General features: G+C 38.5%; 1 protein-coding gene across 1 annotated transcript in view; it reads left to right on the top strand.

The window, feature by feature from the left end:
• Positions 1-18813, top strand: part of mtnr1bb (melatonin receptor 1Bb) — a gene marked incomplete at its 3' end in the record, with an annotated part of 62057 nt that overhangs the window by 18992 nt on the left and 24252 nt on the right. The window lies entirely within an intron of this gene.

The following is an 18813-nucleotide window of genomic DNA, read 5'->3' as shown; positions in this document are numbered from 1 at the left end:
TGTAATATTTGAAGTGGCAGTCACATAGTAAACAGTAATAGTTACCTACTTAACACTGGACGTTGGTTAGACGTGCAGGTTGTGTCTTTAGAGATGGCACGATACCACTTTTTTATGTCCGATACCGATACCGATATCATAAATTTGGATATCTGCCGATACCGATATGAATCCGATATAGTGTTTTTTAATCAACAAAACTGTTTTTTAAATATCTTGCTGCATTTTGTATAAGTTCATACTCAAGTTTAAAACAACAACTACACTAAAGCTATTCTGTTATACCTGTATGCAAAAAAAATGTTTCATAGTTCAGCAATACTGATCAATCTAATAAACTTAAACCTACACCATCCTCCCTATTCTGGTATTTTAAAGAGTACTTAGCATAAATATTAAGCAACCTAACTAATAGGGTTCCAACTCCCAGCAACAACAAAAATAAATAAATAAAAAATAGGGAACCACCCCTCACGCTCCACCTCATGATGCTTAATCGACGTAATCAACCTTAATTTGATGCAGTGTGAAAAAAAATGCACAGAAATCAATTATTTTTCAAGAAATATTAAATAGATTCAACATCTTTCTTCAACAAAATTGCAGACTGCACAGATGGTACCTTCCCAAAGGAAAAAGTACTATAGCTTACTAGGGTATATATATTAGACTTAATAGTTACTATATACAGTAATGGACTTCTATTCATTTTGCATCAAATTAAAACTTTGGGTGTCAGATAATTATTTATTAAAAGCTTGACATTTTAAATGAGAATAAGAAAGAAAAGTATGTCTTTGTGCCCCCTTTTCCCTGTTAATGCCCTATCGGCCCCCCTGGCTAAACTTTGCTAGATCCGCCCCTGCACAGTTACCAGCGTCAGCTACGTAGAAAAAGATCCTGGAGTAGGAAGTAATATTAAATACATTCTAACAACAGCTGATCAAACTTAAACGTGCTTCTGTTGTTCAGCCGCTGGTTTCCTCTTTCTGGTGCAAAGTGGGCCAAAAGCAAACTAGAGACATGGACTCACGACAGAAAAGCTGATCAGCTGATCGTTAAGCAGTTTCATGATTGAAGTAGCAGCAAGAAGAGGCAGTCGCTCCATATATCGTTTGTTAAGCTTAACGCAGGAATGCTTTACAAACATTCAGAGATGGACTTACACACTTGCTTTACTTCTCTCGGGGATAACTTTGTCGGAGATGAAATGCCGGGTTGCTAGCGAAGCTCCAAATGCTATCCAGAGCACCGACAGGTCCCGCATGCCACAGCCGCTCTATCACGTGACGCATACTGCTCCAACGTGCTAACGTTCTGAGGTGAGTTACGGCGTATTGCAAGTTTTGTGAGGTGCTTTCGTGATATTTAATGGATCGGATTACATTTTTTATTTTTCTCCGATATCCGATCCAGTAATTTAGGTCAGTATCGGACCGATACCGATACGTAATATCGGATCGGTCCATCTCTAGTGTCTATAATGAATCCATCAGTCCATGACCAATTCTGCACATCTATACGACGTCCAAACTAGGTCCACAATTTGGGTGTCCAGCCATGACATTATATGATGTTCAACATTTGAACTTTGGACTGGGTAATTCTTTTGGACATGATGTGGACATCTAATGACAGGTGCAGGGAATTTACATGATTAATAAAGGTTGATTTTCTGGTTTTTCTTTAACTGGTTTATTTATTCCAGTTAATCAACTTATTTGAAGTAACAAGTTTAAAACGGTCACTAATTAAAATGTATTGAAATATTTAAAACATTGAAATCCATGATAAAATGTAAATAATAATGGTTAAAGTATTTTGATAGGAGTGCAATGGGTTTAATACGTTTAAAAGAGCATTTGCATGATATGTGTTCAGCTTTACTAGTATCCTGTTTTAGTGTGACGAGCTCATGATTGTAAGACGACGTGTGGTTGTGATCAGTAGCTGGACTGAGAGAAGTTGCAACGGAAAGTACGAGAAGTTTGTGCAAATGCGTATGTATGAACTCGACTATCTGCTTGACAGCCTTTGTCATTGTGCGCATTTTGCAAACTTGGAGTTGTCTGCTGATCACTTTACATTCCTTCACACGTAACTCTTATTATTTAGTCCCATATCAGAAGGTGGGATACTGTTCCAGATCATTTTCTAATAATGTCATTTTATCAAATGATAACTGGAAATGCATACAAAGGTGAAAAACATAGCTACAGAAAAATTAACTGGTAGCATATAGAAAACACATCCTCCACCCTCTGGAAAAATTGGTACCACAGAAGTGAGTCTAAATTTGACGTTGAAAGACGACTACATTTGGACTATAAATAGACATGGAGGTCTATTGATAGATGTAACAAAACGTCATCTGGCATTACAAAACAACCTTTTCAGTGGACCAAAATTGGACGTCCACAAATATACATATAAAAGACGGCACTTTGATGCCACTTTGCGCAGTGGGAAAATGTTTTTTTTTTTCAACCCTGCTAAGATCATTAAATTCTTAATACGGTCACTGGCAACTTCTTTTCTAGATAAACCTTGGCAGTAATGGATTGGACCTCCTTTTGCTTCATGGCACAGATTAAAAAAAGGGACTTTGGTTCTTATTGACATGATGCCATCACCAATTTTGCTGCAGATGCATCATCTGCACATCCATGGTGTGAATCTCCAGTTCCACCACATCCAAACAGTTCTCTGTTGTACTGAGATCTGTTGACTGTTGAAACAGTTTAGTACAATGAACTCATTGTCATGTTCAAGAAATCCGTTTGACCTTTGTGACATGGCACGTTATCCTGGTGGAAGTACCCACTGGAACAGGGGTACACTGTGGGTATAAAGGGTCATGGGCATGGTCAGGAACAAGCTGTGGTATTTAAATGATCCTCAGGTAGTACTAACGGGACCAAAGTGTGCCAAGAAAATATTCCCAACACTACTACACAACCACCAGCCTGAACTGCTGATACGTGGTAGGGTGAATTGATGCTTTCATGTTATTCTGCAGAATTCTGACCCTACCATTCAAATTTTGCAGCAGAAATTGAGATACATCATACAAAGCATTTTTGTAATCTACTATAGTCCAGTTTTGGTGAATCCATTTGAAATGTAGCTTTAGGCTTTTCTTCTTAGATGACAGGAGTAACTCTCAGTGTGGTCAAATTTTGATGTGTTGTGCATTCATAGATGCCTTTCTGACTATCTTGGTTATAAAGAGTGGTTATTTAAATTGCTGTTGCATTCCTATCAGCTTGAAGCAGTGTGGCTATTGTCTTCTGAGCTCTAGCACTCAGCGATTTCACACTTACTGGATATTTTCTCTTTTATCTGACCATTCCCTGTAAGTCCTAGAGATTGTTGTTGTGTGAGAAAATCCCAGTAGGTCAGCAGTTTCTGTAATGCCGTCTGGGACCAACACCCATATCATGTTCAAAGTCACTTACATCACCTTTCCTTCCTATTTTGATGCTTGATTTGAACTTAACAGGCTGTCCTAACCATGTCTAGATGCCTAAATGAACTGAAATGCTGCCATATGATTGGCAAATGCAGTTGAAGAGGTGCATCCATAAGAGTAGCCAGTGAGTGCAAATGTGTTTTCTAATGTTATAGTGCTTTATATTCTGTGTAGTGTCGCCTGTTTGTCTCATGAAAGTAATGGGAAGTACAACCAGGCCCATCAAAGCACTTGCTGAACCAGACTGAAGCTTCAGCTCAGGGGTCTGTTGTTCTGTTTCATAATACATCAATTACAACAAAAAGATGCCGGCTCCCACTAAGCACATGCATAACTATATGTGACACTTGTGCATGTTGGGGAAGCAAGAAAAGTAATTATAGGTGAGAAAAAAAAAACTTGTACTAAGAAATCCAGCAATAGAGTGTACTGACAGATCTTTTTGTGTTGGTCTCAAGACAATTTGTGAATTAGTCACAGAATGAGATTTGTTTGTTGTGTATGTGGACATCAATTTTCCTTTTTCTTCTGACAGTCAGTTCAAGTTTTCTGGAGTCAATATTTTTTTAGACCAGCGCTAAGACAGCTGAGCTGTTTAACATGTATTAAACATACTTAATAGAAATTCTATGTAAACAATTTCAATATAAAATTACTTCAATTTTATACTGAAAGTTTCTTGTGGGATTCACACTCCAGTGGTATTTGTGTAAATCCCTTGAATTCTTCCTCCTAAAGTGGATTTTATTAATGTTTGAAATGAGATACACTTCTATATTTTATATATAATTTTTCATTTATATAAATGGCATGTTAAGGGGAATTATTGTCCATGAAAAAAATGTATACATTTTTGAAAACTTATTTTGCTTCACTCTAACTTAAGGTCAGTCTAGAAACCAGAGTAGCATCACTAATGTGGCATGCATGAAAGGTACAAAAGTTACAAATTGAAAGTCACTGACAATGAAGTGGAAAAAAAGACATAAACCATTCATGCTGCATATTAAAATTTTGATGCTTGAAGATGTTCGAACAGGAAGGAAAAGAAATGCTGATATGACTAGCAGATTAACGCCTGATTATACTTTTCAGTCACACTTGGTGGAAAACTTAACACTTTAAGGTCCATAAGAATAAAGGAGGCGTCAAACCCCCTATTAAGATTGTAATGAAGTGGGATGTTGATATCAAAACATGAACCTTTAATCTTTTCCACATTGTTCCCATATTACTCAGAGTGGTGACACATTTTAATGTCGACAGTTTCAGTTAGCCTGAGGCATGACTGAACTAAGTGGCTGCTTATGGTACCAAAGCAACCACGGGGCCACAGAGAGCATAAAAAAGAAAAAAAAAATTGTTTTTCAACTATTTAGCTAGCAACATTTCTCAAAAAAACAAAACAAACAAACATTCAAATGGGATATTATTTTTTTATGATTTACAGCATGTTTTTCTCTTTTTGCACCAATTACAAAGATACATGGTCTGTGCTTGATAGACCTTGGTGTCCCAAAACTTTTGCGTGTACAATCCTGTGAAGGACATTGTTACTGCTTCTGTAGTAGTTAAGAGGGTAAGTGGCAGTGAGTTTCTGCTTATCAAAACCACTTGATTAACTGATCATCAGCAAGTGTGAGCACCTATATAAAAACATAGGTTTTGGTGGTTTGTAGGTCTTTTGTGTGTTAACACAAGGGCAAAGAGGAACAACATCAGCAATGGTCTTAAAGAAGCAATCAATGTAGATTTATTCTACTGTAAAAACAAATTTTCAAAAGTGGAAAACATTCAAGACAGATGCCAGTCTTCTGGGAGGTGGAGGTCCTAGTAAATTCATCCAATGGTTCGACCATGCATGCACAGAGAAATCTCAATAACTACATGGAAGAGACTGAGGCTCAGTTAAGATGCTAAATGTGAAAGTTCAGGACAGTAAACCATTTTGGGGGGTTTCCTGGAAACCATAAGAAATTTGTAATAGTGTCCTTTGGTTAGACAAGACCAAAGTGAAGTGGTTTGGGCCCCTCTTAGCAGTTGTTAAACAAATTAGTGGTGTGGTGATGATTTGGACTTTTCTTGAGCCACAGCACCTGGAACTAAGTATTCTAGAGAGAGATGTGAAACCATCTGTCTGACAACATGGCAGAAATTGGGTAATACAAAAGAACAACGATCCCAAGCACAACAGCAAATTTACACACAGAATGACTGAAAAAGAAAAGAATCAACGTGTCAGTGGCCCAGTCAAAGTCCAGACTGCAAACTGATTAAGATGCTGTGGCGGGACTTTAAGAGAGCTCTGCATAAATGAATGTCTGCAAACCTCAATGAACTGAAACATTGTTGGAAAACAAAATTGGGCAGAATTCCTCCACAGCGATGTGAGAGACTGTTAAAGTAATTCAGAAAACACTGGATATGTCTGACAGGAAGCAAAGAAGAAGCATACACAGGGGAAGAGCACAAAAAACAACAAAATCACATAAGCACTTACGTACACACATAACTTGTGTAGGGCTATTGTGTCATACTAGACTTTAAAAGTACTGTGTTGCTCACTAAACGGAAGTTACTAAAGGGGTGATTGAGGAGGTGTAAAGCGCAACGGTAAGTGCATGACGCTCTGTTGCTGAGGTGTAAGAGGTGAGGTTGGAAGTGTAAGGAGACCAGTGATGTGTTGGCAGTGTGTCTAATGCTGTTGAAATTTTTTGTTGGATACTTTCATCATGGTGACAAAGTGTTACAGGAGGGGTTGGATTATACTTTCATTTGACAGCAGCAGCAGAAGGTGGAGGCAATAGAAATAACCTTGGTTAATATTAAGCTTGCTGTTTTTGGTTTTCCAGCTTTCAGCTTTACTTTAAGTCAGCAGATTTTAAAAAAGTCAAGGAACACAGCAACTGGGAATCACAGTGGTGAGCTGGTAGAGACCAAAAAAGAGCTGAAAGCAGGGAACATTGCATGTTTGTGCCACAGTGATATTTCTTTGTAACTGCTGGTCAAGTATGTGGACATGGTAAATAGCTGGTAATGAATTCCCCTTCACTGCATAATATGTCAATTTGTATTTACACACACATTCTGCAGCCTCCAACTAAGCTGAAAGAAAATGTAACATGTTTAAAGTCAAAAGTATTATACACCAACCTTACATCATTTTGGCTGTTACCCATTAGGGGTAGGATTAAAAATAGATGTTGCATTTGCAAAATGGTAAATAGTTACTGAATATGGAGTGCAGAATTATTAGGCAAGTTGTATTTTTGAGGAATAATTTTATTATTGAACAACAACCATGTTCTCAATGAACCCAAAAAACTCATTAATATCAAAGCTGAATGTTTTTGGAAGTAGTTTTTAGTTTTAGCTATTTTAGGGGGATATCTGTGTGTGCAGGTGAGTATTACTGTGCATAATTATTAGGCAACTTAACAAAAAACAAATATATACCCATTTCAATTATTTATTTTTACCAGTGAAACCAATATAACATCTCCACATTCACAAATATACATTTCTGACATTCAAAAACAAAACAAAAACAAATCAGCAACCAATATAGCCACCTTTCTTTGCAAGGACACTCAAAAGCCTGCCATCCATGGATTCTGTCAGTGTTTTGATCTGTTCACCATCAACATTGCGTGCAGCAGCAACCACAGCCTCCCAGACACTGTTCAGAGAGGTGTACTGTTTTCCCTCCTTGTAAATCTCACATTTGATGATGGACCACAGGTTCTCAATGGGGTTCAGATCAGGTGAACAAGGAGGCCATGTCATTAGATTTTCTTCTTTTATACCCTTTCTTGCCAGCCACGCTGTGGAGTACTTGGACGCGTGTGATGGAGCATTGTCCTGCATGAAAATCATGTTTTTCTTGAAGGATGCAGACTTCTTTCTGTACCACTGCTTGAAGAAGGTGTCTTCCAGAAACTGGCAGTAGGACTGGGAGTTGAGCTTGACTCCATCCTCAACCCGAAAAGGCCCCACAAGCTCATCTTTGATGATACCAGCCCAAACCAGTACTCCACCTCCACCTTGCTGGCGTCTGAGTCGGACTGGGGCTCTCTGCCCTTTACCAATCCAGCCACGGGCCCATCCATCTGGCCCATCAAGACTCACTCTCATTTCATCAGTCCATAAAACCTCAGAAAAATCAGTCTTGAGATATTTCTTGGCCCAGTCTTGACGTTTCAGCTTGTGTGTCTTGTTCAGTGGTGGTCGTCTTTCAGCCTTTCTTACCTTGGCCATGTCTCTGAGTATTGCACACCTTGTGCTTTTGGGCATTCCAGTGATGTTGCAGCTCTGAAATATGGCCAAACTGGTGGCAAGTGGCATCTTGGCAGCTGCACGCTTGACTTTTCTCAGTTCATGGGCAGTTATTTTGCGCCTTGGTTTTTCCACACGCTTCTTGCGACCCTGTTGACTATTTTGAATGAAACGCTTGATTGTTGGATGATCACGCTTCAGAAGCTTTGCAATTTTGAGACTGCTGCATCCCTCTGCAAGATATCTCACTATTTTTGACTTTTCTGAGCCTGTCAAGTCCTTCTTTTGACCCATTTTGCCAAAGGAAAGGACGTTGCCTAATAATTATGCACACCTGATATAGGGTGTTGATGTCATTAGACCACACCCCTTCTCATTACAGAGATGCACATCACCTAATATGCTTAATTGGTAGTAGGCTTTCGAGCCTATACAGCTTGGAGTAAGACAACATGCATGAAGAGGATGATGTGGACAAAATACTCATTTGCCTAATAATTCTGCACTCCCTGTATATCTGAGGGAGGAAACATCAAACGTATGAAGAAGAACTTTTAGAAGATCAAAATATTAATAGAGTAAGTAAGTTCTTGGGGATCCCTTTACTTTAAATATAGCTGGGTCAGACTTTCTTTAAGACCACAAAACACAGTGCTTCTCAGACGTATTCTAGTGAATCGACTCAACGTTTCCATTTAAAGCATCTAAAATTAACAGGCATTTTCTTTTTTCTTACTAAAGTCAACTTTGAACTCTATGTTGGTGTAGTTTTTGTTTAGTGTAATACGCTTTCCATAACACTCCTGCAAAAATAATTCAACATAGGGGGGGTGGGGGTGGAGAAGCATGCAGCTGATAATACTGCAGCTTGGATTTAGATAGCAGCCTAGCTGTTGGGGGGCCTGAAGGGCCTTCAGCAAAATTGATGAGGACTGAACGTTCGGGAACCAGCAGGCAGAGCTGACTGGCAGTATTTACCGTTCTCAAGTAAACATAATGTAGATCACCTGTGTTGCTTTGAATTTCACCATGACCTGTAATTCTTTTTGGACTATGCACGAATCTAAGCACAAAGAGAAAAGCATCAAAATGTTAGACCGTGGAGGCTTTGAAACTTTGCTGAAAAAAATAGAATGAGAGAATAAATAAGTGTCAAGTGCTAAAGAAGTCAACCAGAAACACTTTTATTCAGTAGGTAGAAACAATATGAGCTCACACTTACAGCTGCTGAAAATATGGCTCCTCCTCGGGGCTTTCTTGTCTTATCGGATACAGTACACTTCCTAGTCCTGGGCAAAAGCCCCACTGGAATGGAAGCACATTTATCTTCTTCCAGTGTGAGAGCCTTAAGTAGTCTTTTACCTACAAAAAAAATAATTTAATGCTTCCCTCTGTATATATTGTATTTGCTATTAATTCAGCATCCTTATACCCTTTATCACACCTATGCTGCATGTATTTGCAGCCGGGAGCTCTCTAACTAGAAAAAGTAAAAAATGATTCTCCTATAAGTTGGATTTATTCTACTGGGTAACTGGTAATATGTTTCTTAAACCTGGCTTAGTCATTTATCTTTCTCCAAAAAGACAGCTTACCAGAAAATCACAGTCATTTTGTTTTCTTGAGCCAACAAAATACTAAAGAATATCATTTTTGGATGTACTAGGCCTCTTGCCCTACCACAGCTGGGTTAGGTTGCAGCCCCACTGCAACCCCAAAGTAGATAAGGGGTTAGGATTAGGGCCATTTTAACTATTTGTCCAGTTCAGTAAGGTGAATTAGAATAGAATATTCTTTATTGTCATTGTCACAAGTACAATGAAATTGAAAGATGTCTCCGGTCAGTGCAACATCACGAAAGATAAATACTTAAAAACTATTTTTTAGACACATTAGACACAAACTTGTGACATAAGTTGTAACTGACTGTATTATTATAGGTTCTTTACATTACAATATAAGTTGCTTGGGGTGACTGTTGTTGTGATATATATAAGTGCTATATAAGTAAAGTGTAATCGAACTGAAATTATTTGACTTGATTTGAACAGAATTGAATTGCTTTTTGTAAACAAAGGAGTTTAAAATTGACCTTAACTTCTAAAAAAGACCAATCCTAAATTATATTATACACACCTAGTGAGAACAGACTCATTTGGAGCAGCAGTCAGTTTTATGATGCATTACATAAAGTAAAATGAAGTCAAACAAATTCATATGGATTTTGAACAGATTTTATGTAGACCTTTGTTCACTCTTCCTATTACCAAATAAAAACGGACAAAGGTGTGTCGTGAAATACTGATGCTTTTAAGATGCTTGTCTAAGTGTACGTTTAAGCACCCTCTTATTTCACATTCATGGTGAGCCTCAAAGACCTGCTTCAGTCTCAGATTGATGCTAACTAAGTGCAGGTCTCCTTCACTACATCACAAAGGTAAGAGTAGTGTGGAGATTTTAGAGTGAGCTAGTGATAAACTTCAGCTTCCTTCCTTGCAAGTTGGTGTGCATGACTTGTGTAATCGATGAACTTAAACTTTCCAGTGCCAAGTCCTTGAAACTTCTGATGTTCCTTCAGCGACTGATCAATACGAAATCTCAACTGCTGGATTTCACACATTTTTTAAAAGAAGAAATTCTAATTTCCCTCTCTCGCTCTGCTCCTCGCTCTCTGTCTTTCACAGTGTCCAGTTAAATTCCAGATTATTAGTTTGCGACCAGGTTACTGGCTATATGTCTCACCAGTGTTAAATGTCCGCGTGCCGTTATCCTGCTCTTAAGCAGTTCAGGCAAAGCATCGTCTCAGTTTCTGTCCATCAATTTCTGTTACAACAATGTATTTTTTTAGAGTTCATGTTATTTTTATTTTTTTTAAACAAAGGCACAACATTCAGCAGCTTTTCTGGTTATTCTTAGTGACTGTGCAACATGCTGTTTCTATAAGGACTATCTCTTTGGGGAAATGATGTTTAGCATGAGACTTAAGAAAGGCATTTACATTCTTTAGTCTTCGAAAACTGAGTAATTCAAGTAACCAACTTTCTGCACAGTTGTGGATATTTTCAAAGCAAATGAAAACCTACAGAACTGCACTGTTATTTATATTATTCACCTGATTTCTGTACTTTTAAGGTGGTGCTCTGTTGTGGCGACCCCCCCCCCCCTTCTCTCATAAAGGGCATTAACAATATGTGACAAAAGACATTGCATTCACTGGGTAACACAGGGTAGTACAACTGCACAGCGATTATTGCATCTTTGCTTTACAGTTCATTTCACGTGATCCATCCGTGACACAGCAGTGTTTGTTTCTTCCCTTGATCCAATAACCTATGACACACATGTATATGTCACAAACCACATATATGCAGGTCCTTTATCATTTTTTATTTATTAACCTTTATTTAACCAGGAAGATCCCATTGAGATTAAAAACCTCTTTTTCAAGGGAGACCTGGCCAAGATAGGCAGCAGCAGATGTCTCACAGTTACAGAAATTACTCAAACACAGGCAGCAACAACACACATGCAACAATAAGTGAAAGAATACAAATAAAATAAAAATAAAATTCAATAAAATTCAAATAAAATAAAAAGTCAGTTAAAATGACAATCAATCTAATTGAAACAGTTGCATGTTATGGACTTGGCCTCAAGGATTCGTAGTTTAGATTTAAAATCACTTAATGAAATGAATTCAGTCATTTTCCATTCCTTCTGCAGTTTGTTCCAGGCCGAGGGTGCTAAATGGACAAAAGCTCTTTTACCAAGTTCAGTTCGGGCAAATGGAACAGAAAGCAACAAGTAACCATGCGGACGAAGAGAATACCGACCAGCATGTTTCATTACAAGCAGGGAACATATATAAGAAGGCAGCAACCCAAGTATCGCCTTATATATAAAACTGTATAAATGAGAGTTCCTCCGACTTACCAAAGCAGGCCATCCTACCTGAGAGTATAACTCACAGTGGTGAGTCTGAAATTTACAGTTAGTGATGAACCTCAGAGAAGCATGATACACAGAATCAACCATTCGAAGACATTGAGCAGAAGCATTCATATATAGAATATCACCATAATCCAGCACAGGCAAGAATGTTGCAGCAACAAGCCGCTTCTTTGTATTAAAAGAGAAACACAACTTATTTTGAAAATAAAATCTCAGTTTTAACTTCAGGTTTTTCACAAGATTCTCTACATGTGGTTTGAAGGTAAGCGAGTCATCAATTAAGATTCCCAGATATTTATAGGTGTGAACCAACTCTATTTTATTACCTTCAAGAGTGGTTACTGATGGGATTGTTTGGGCTCGTCTCCTTGATTTAGAAAACAACATGAGCTTTGTTTTGTCTGCGTTGAGAACAAGTTTAAGCTGATGTAATGAGTGCTGGACAGCAGAAAAGGCTTTCTGCAAGGAGTCGATGGCTTGGACAAGAGTTGAACCACAGCTGTAAATAACTGTATCATCAGCATAGAAGTGCAAGTTTGCATCTGGCACATGTAGACTAAGATTGTTTACGTAAATGATAAATAGAAGGGGACCTAATACAGAACCCTGTGGCACTCCGCTGTGCACTGTAACAAAGTCAGAACATAGACCGTCAGATTTAATGCACTGAGTCCTGTTACTGAGGTAGTTTGAGAACCATGCCACTGCTCTCTCAGAGAGTCCTGACTGGAAGAGTCTAAGTTTTAAAATACAATGATCAACAGTGTCAAATGCTTTTGACAAATCAATAAAAAGGGATGCACAGTGTTGTTTTTTATCAAGTGCAATAGTAATATCATTTACCACTCTAATTGCAGCTGTGATAGTACTGTGATTCTTCCTAAAGCCTGATTGATATTCAGATAAAATGGCATTGATGTGCAAAAACTCCTTTAACTGCTCACACACAAGAGCTTCAAGAACTTTGGCCAGCACAGATAGATTAGATATTGGTCTGTAATTAGTTAACACTGCTGGGTCGCCCCCTTTTAATAGAGGAACAACAAAAGCTGATTTCCATACTGAGGGAATTTTATTCATGTCCAGTGTGAGGTTGAAAAGTGTTGTGAGAGGCTCTGCTACAAAATCAGCTGCCAGTTTCAAGAAGTAAGGATCTAGTAAGTCTGGCCCTGGAGATTTTCTAGGATCTAACAGTTTAAGAGCTTTACAGACCTCCTGCACAGAGAAAGGAACAAAGTTAAATGGCTGACCAGTGTACACCGGAAGGTTTGTGCCAGATTTTACAGAGACTGGGTTCAGAGAGTCAAACAAAGAGCCAGAAGATATAAAGTGCTTGTTAAAACAATTCATAATCTCCTTCCTATCATAAACAGGAACAGAATCCTTAAAAACATAGGTGGGTAGAGCGTGGGAGCTTTTACTCACTGAAAGAGACTTAATGATTTTCCAGAACTTCTGTGGATTATTTAGGTTCTCAGTGGTGACAGACAGATAATATTCTGTTGGAGCTTTCTTAATAGAGGAAGTACATCTGTTTCTTAGTTGTCTGAAAAGAAGCCAATCACTGGGGTAGCCTGTTTTCCTCGCTTTGGCCCAAGCCAGGTTACGCTCATGAATGATATCTGCCAGCTCTTGGGAGAACCAGGGGTTTTCACGACCTTTTATCCTATATCTTCTTAATGGAGCATGTTTATTCACAATTTGCATAAACCCATCCTTAAAGAATGCCCACGCTAATTCTACATCAGGGATCAATCCTATTTTCTTCCAGTCATAATTTGACAAATCATGATAAAATGCTTGCTCATTAAAATGTTTAAGAGTTCTTTTAAAAATAATACGATGTTGTGACTTGGCCACTTTAGTATTTCTAATAGCAGCAACAACACAGTGGTCACTTAAGTCGTTACAAAAGACACCCAAAGATGAAAATTTATGAGGAACATTTGTCAAAATCAAGTCAATCAAGGTAGACTTTTCGGGGCTTTTGAGATTACCTCATAACCCAAATGCTGTCCATATGGTAAGTCTCTTGCAGCACGAGCGCTGCGGTGGCAAAGCCTAGACCTGCTCAAAACACGTGCCTGAACACAAAACAGCGATATGCACTTGGCAGCACTAATTATTTGCAAAGGCCAGACACTATTTAGTATACTCACTCTCATTATTGTGCTTGCAGACGGGGGAGCAGTTCAGTGCTGTGATATTTGCCACTGAGATATTTGATTTGATAAATATAATACAGTGCAGACCTCAAAACCGAGAGGTTTTACTTTGTAATTCCATGACTTCATGTACGGGAAGCGAGCCATGTTTTTCAGTTGTCACATGATAACTGGATAATGTTTGCTGCATAGACTGAAAAAAAGTCATTGTAGTTGTAGTCTATCAGATTTAAGTCTTTTCTGATTAATTTTTACAAATTGTGTGAATAGAGCCTCCTTCCTGTAAGTGTTTGGTTTTCCTTATTGGCTGACCAGTTCCATATGCTACAGCTACACATATTATTCTCTCGCTGACATCTTTCATCGTATTGAAATTGCTGTACTTTTGCTTCCTAACTTCAGCACAGCCAATATAATATAGTATAAACTACTGGGTTGTGTATCACATGTATCATACTGTGGAATTTCTTTTCAGCGTGGTCATAATAATTGAGCAGGAACTTTGGAATAAGCTCTTTGGTCATCTACCTTTTCTATTACAGGGAATAGCTCCGTCAATTTTCTGTTGCGTGTGGAGAAACATCCCAGTTGGTTACAACCTAATACCAGAGAAGTGTCTCTTTCCCCCCACACGCCAGATAGCAGATGACATACTGAATAATTCATTGTATGCATTCTAAAGGTACAATTTCCTCATGTCTAAGCAGTTTATACAGGTGTGCTAATGCACACCATAAGGTCCACTGGAACAACATGTAAGAGTGGTATTCTGATGAATGTGCAGCTGCATGTATTGATGCTCACTTGAGAGGATGAATGACTTGGAGAAGTTTGGTTATTTGCTAACTTATATGACAGCAGAAAGGCCAGAAGAGTGACCCCCCCGTGACCCTGTGTAGAACTATTGATTCTAGTTTAATATGTAAATTATCTGTGGGCTCAGGCAAACAGATCATACATTTGCACTACAAAAATGTTTAGAAAACACTGCTCACATTTTTCACGATAAAGTATCGCTTTATTGAAATGTTGCACACTGTTAGACTTAATCCACTCCTATTACCAATGTCACTGCTGTTGCTGTTATTCTACAACTGTGAGCAAGCCCCTCTTTAATGAGCGATTTTGTCAACGTACATAATCATTGCATTTCATTTCTTTCAGTACCCTTTCCCCTCTGTGCCTTCTTTCTTTCTTTATGCCTGACTGAGCATGATTTAAGTTGTTCTTCATTATTATGAAGGTGATTTACTCAGCAGTTGTAGTGGTTTGCCCGAAACCAGGGTTGCGCTACGAGGCATTTAATTGCTTCTCATTTAATTAGTGTAATGTATGAGGGTTTTGTTTGGTTTTGCATTCATTGTATTATTTTGTTATTCATAAACACGGCATAAAAGCAAAAGCAAAGGGATGTCACATCACTGGCTTTTCCAGAAGAAAAAAAATGGCCATACTGTTCAGATGAACCTTTCTATAGGGGAGCAGAATTCTCAGAATATCTCCAGCTGGAACAACTTGAAAAAAATGCAGATTTTTGTGATGTGCTCTCAGATTTGGGCATTTTTCATAGTGTTTTTGAGAATTATTTATGCACCACTGTGAAAGCTGTGTATTACTTATTACATCATGTTGCATTAGCTATCGCTCCGCTACTTTCGTAACTCTGTACCATAACAATGATTGCCTGTGGTTACTTAAGGTTAATGTATTTTTCTGAAGAGGCTTTGTATTGAGTGTTGCACATTGTTTACACTGTAAACAATCCGCGTTGGTGCAATTTAAAAGGAGGCGACAAAGGCAAACAGAGAGAGACCTGAGGGCGGCAGCTAAAAGCAGAGCTTCTTTGGAAACCTGGGTTCAAATCAGCAGCCGACCAGCAGCTGAATCATATTCACTGAAACATTCAGTAGCCAGTTCCTACACACTTTCCACAAGTGAGTGTTTTCAACTTTGCAGCTCTCACAGTAACTTAACACCAGCTTAAGAATATTTGCTGACCTCCAAAGGCTTGAAGTGCAGCACTAATGTAGCTGAGCTAGAGGTGGTGGAGCCCACGTGATGTTGTGGCAGGGTGGGGGATCAGAGGTGCAAGTGCCTGAAACTGCATTTCAGCTTGTTCTTTTAAGATGGAGGCAGACATGTGAACTCAGGTTGTCCTCTGCAAGCTTTATATGACCGTTGTTTAAATGTTTACATTTACCTTACAGTATATGCAACCTCTCGTGGTGATGAGAGTAACTACTTGCCACCTGCTCAGTGCAACTGGGATGCCAGCCGGCTGCTGCTAAGTAAAAAAATTAATAAATAAAATTAAAAGGCTCACCCCTGGCTGGACCATAAAGTGGCATTATCCAGCAAGGAGCTGCTTATGCAGAACTGTCATCATGATTACTTTCCAGAGTTACATAATCCTGTCTCAAAAAATTATAAACTTCTGTGCTGTGCTGTTTTTTACTGTCTGTAAAGCTTCCAACTTATGAATCTCCTATTAAAATTAGGCTTTCTGGACCATTTTATTATCTGTAATTGAAACTACAGACCTCTCCACCAAAGTAGCCACTTGCATTTTATTAGTCAGGTAGATGCAGTGTGATGTAATTGCACAGTAAAATCCCCGAGTGACTACACTTTTCATCATGTCCCCTAATGACAGGGAAGGACATCATCACTGACTGATGATTTTGAACCCCTAAATGCTTGACTTTGTCTTTAAAAAGTACGCTGGTTTTTACACTTTAATCTTTGTGCTTGGTGTTTTAAATAATGCGGCATTCCCCTTTTTATATATATATATATATATATATATATATATATATATATATATATATATATATATATATATATATATATATATATATATTTTTTTTTTTAATAGATCTACTGCCCATCCAAATATGCGTGTTGCTCTTTGATGTGTTTGAGTCCACTAGTAATTTCCAGGTGAATTTGGATAGTCAAATCAAGAGGACTTGTCACATCTTACTGGTTAAATTGCTGCACATTTCTAATTAAAATATGACCTCAGGGATGTTTATACCAATTAACTTAAGCAGGCTGACTTTTGACAGAAATAACTGCAGGGTCAAATAAGTGTGTGCGTGTGTCTCAAGCCAAATGTGAGTAGAAAACTTGGTAAGCCACAGATAAAATAGGAATTGTACTGTAGGCTGTGTTTGTCCTTGCTGCTGCAGTAAGCTTCTGAGAGTTTAACTAACTTTAGGTGATCACCAGTATTCATGCATGGCATCTGTAATTTAAACTTTGGTGGCAGAGTCAAAGAGTCAAGCTTTGTGTGTCGTCTGTGAAGTTATGCAATATAAATAATATTCCAAGTGTTTAAAGGGCACTTCTAGGGTTATTTTCATTATATTGTAGTATTCAGACTGGCTTTAAATCGACTTTAGACTTGTGACATGGCTGACACAATCCTGTATCTCTGTGTGTTTGAGTGTGTATGTATATCGATTGAAAAAAATCCATCACATACAATTAACTACAAAACTGCGACACACATTGCAAATAAGAACAGTTTGCTAATACAGCCTACGTGCCTTCCAGGATCCATTTTGTGGTCAAACTTTTACATTATAATTACATAATGCGTTAAGTTCTTACGCAGAATATAATTATGTATCATCTTCCTTGTATGGATGTCGGCCGAATGGGAGTCTATGGACAGACCCAAAGTTTTGCACTCATGAGGGTCTGAGGCAGAGTTTCAACTGGAGCTTGGATTTCACCCCTCTGGCCACAATTTGTGCATCACTGACCCGACCGTCCATAATATTCAGCAGCAGTCCACAGATCATGGGAGAGCGTATGCACGGACCTACGGAAAAGTTGTGGTGGACCACCACAGGTGTATCACACTTAAAAGAAGAGTGCAGAAGACACAATAGTAATTGTAGCTACTTGGACAATATCATGTCCAAGTAGCTGGACAAGCTGTTTTGGCAGGCTTTGCAAAGTAGAACAGCTGGATGAAGGCAATTGAATTGGCAAAAGAAAGCAAAGAGGTGACAAAAAACCAGCACATTCTGTCTAGAATCATAGACTGTGTGAAGTTTTGTGGAGCCTTTGAGTTGCCTTCGTGTGGCCATGATGAAAGTGGGGATTCTGATAATCCAGGGATATTCCAGACTTTGTTGGCTCCCTTGAGAGTGTGTTGAAATTAAAGTGTGTTTTTTCTTCAGCTCAGAGAAAAACACGTTTTTAAGGTATAAAAACCAGGATTACTTGAGAGCGATGAAAGATGATTAATGGGTCACTTCGTTCAAAAGTAACACTCGCTAGCTGAGAAATTCGAAGAGCAGCAAAGTGAATTAATAAAATAAAGAGCAGACAGTGGAGGAATGACAGAAAAGGATCCAGACTGCAATTGATATGTATGACCAGGCAGTAGGCAGAGTAGTAGAGTGATTATGCTTCTGGCACAGAGAACTGCCAGCATGGACAGACATGCGCTGATGATGCATGATGTATGGTAGTGATGACAAGATTGTTTATTGCTTGCCTACAACGTGCCTATAAAATTATGAGAAAACTGGTATTACTCATCCATCTTGTGCACTGTTTCAGCAACTCTCCCCAGAGTGGTATTATAAAAAGTTGTATGAATAACCCACACAGCTCTATAATGCTTCTTTAAAAAAACTTGTTACATTGCAAAATTGCTAAAAATTTGACACCCCTTCGGCACTAATCTTGGTGAGAACGTTATGATACAGTATGTTCAGAGGACCACATTAGCGTGGTTCCACTGACTTTACCGTACAGCATAGCGAGTTGATATTAGCACAATTTTTCCACCACGTAACCAGCAATAGCTTGTTAGCTTCCATTGGACTAGCAGTTTTAAACAGCAAAAGCTGGTTACAAAGTGAAAGATTGTTAAGGTTAGAAGTGTGGCTGGTAACTACACCTAAATAGTGGGGCTACCACACAAGATTG

Source organism: Rhamphochromis sp. 'chilingali' (assembly GCF_963969265.1).
Source record: "Rhamphochromis sp. 'chilingali' genome assembly, chromosome: 19".
Lineage (NCBI taxonomy): Eukaryota > Metazoa > Chordata > Actinopteri > Cichliformes > Cichlidae > Rhamphochromis > Rhamphochromis sp. 'chilingali'.
This window is presented reverse-complemented; position numbering and strand designations above follow the sequence as displayed.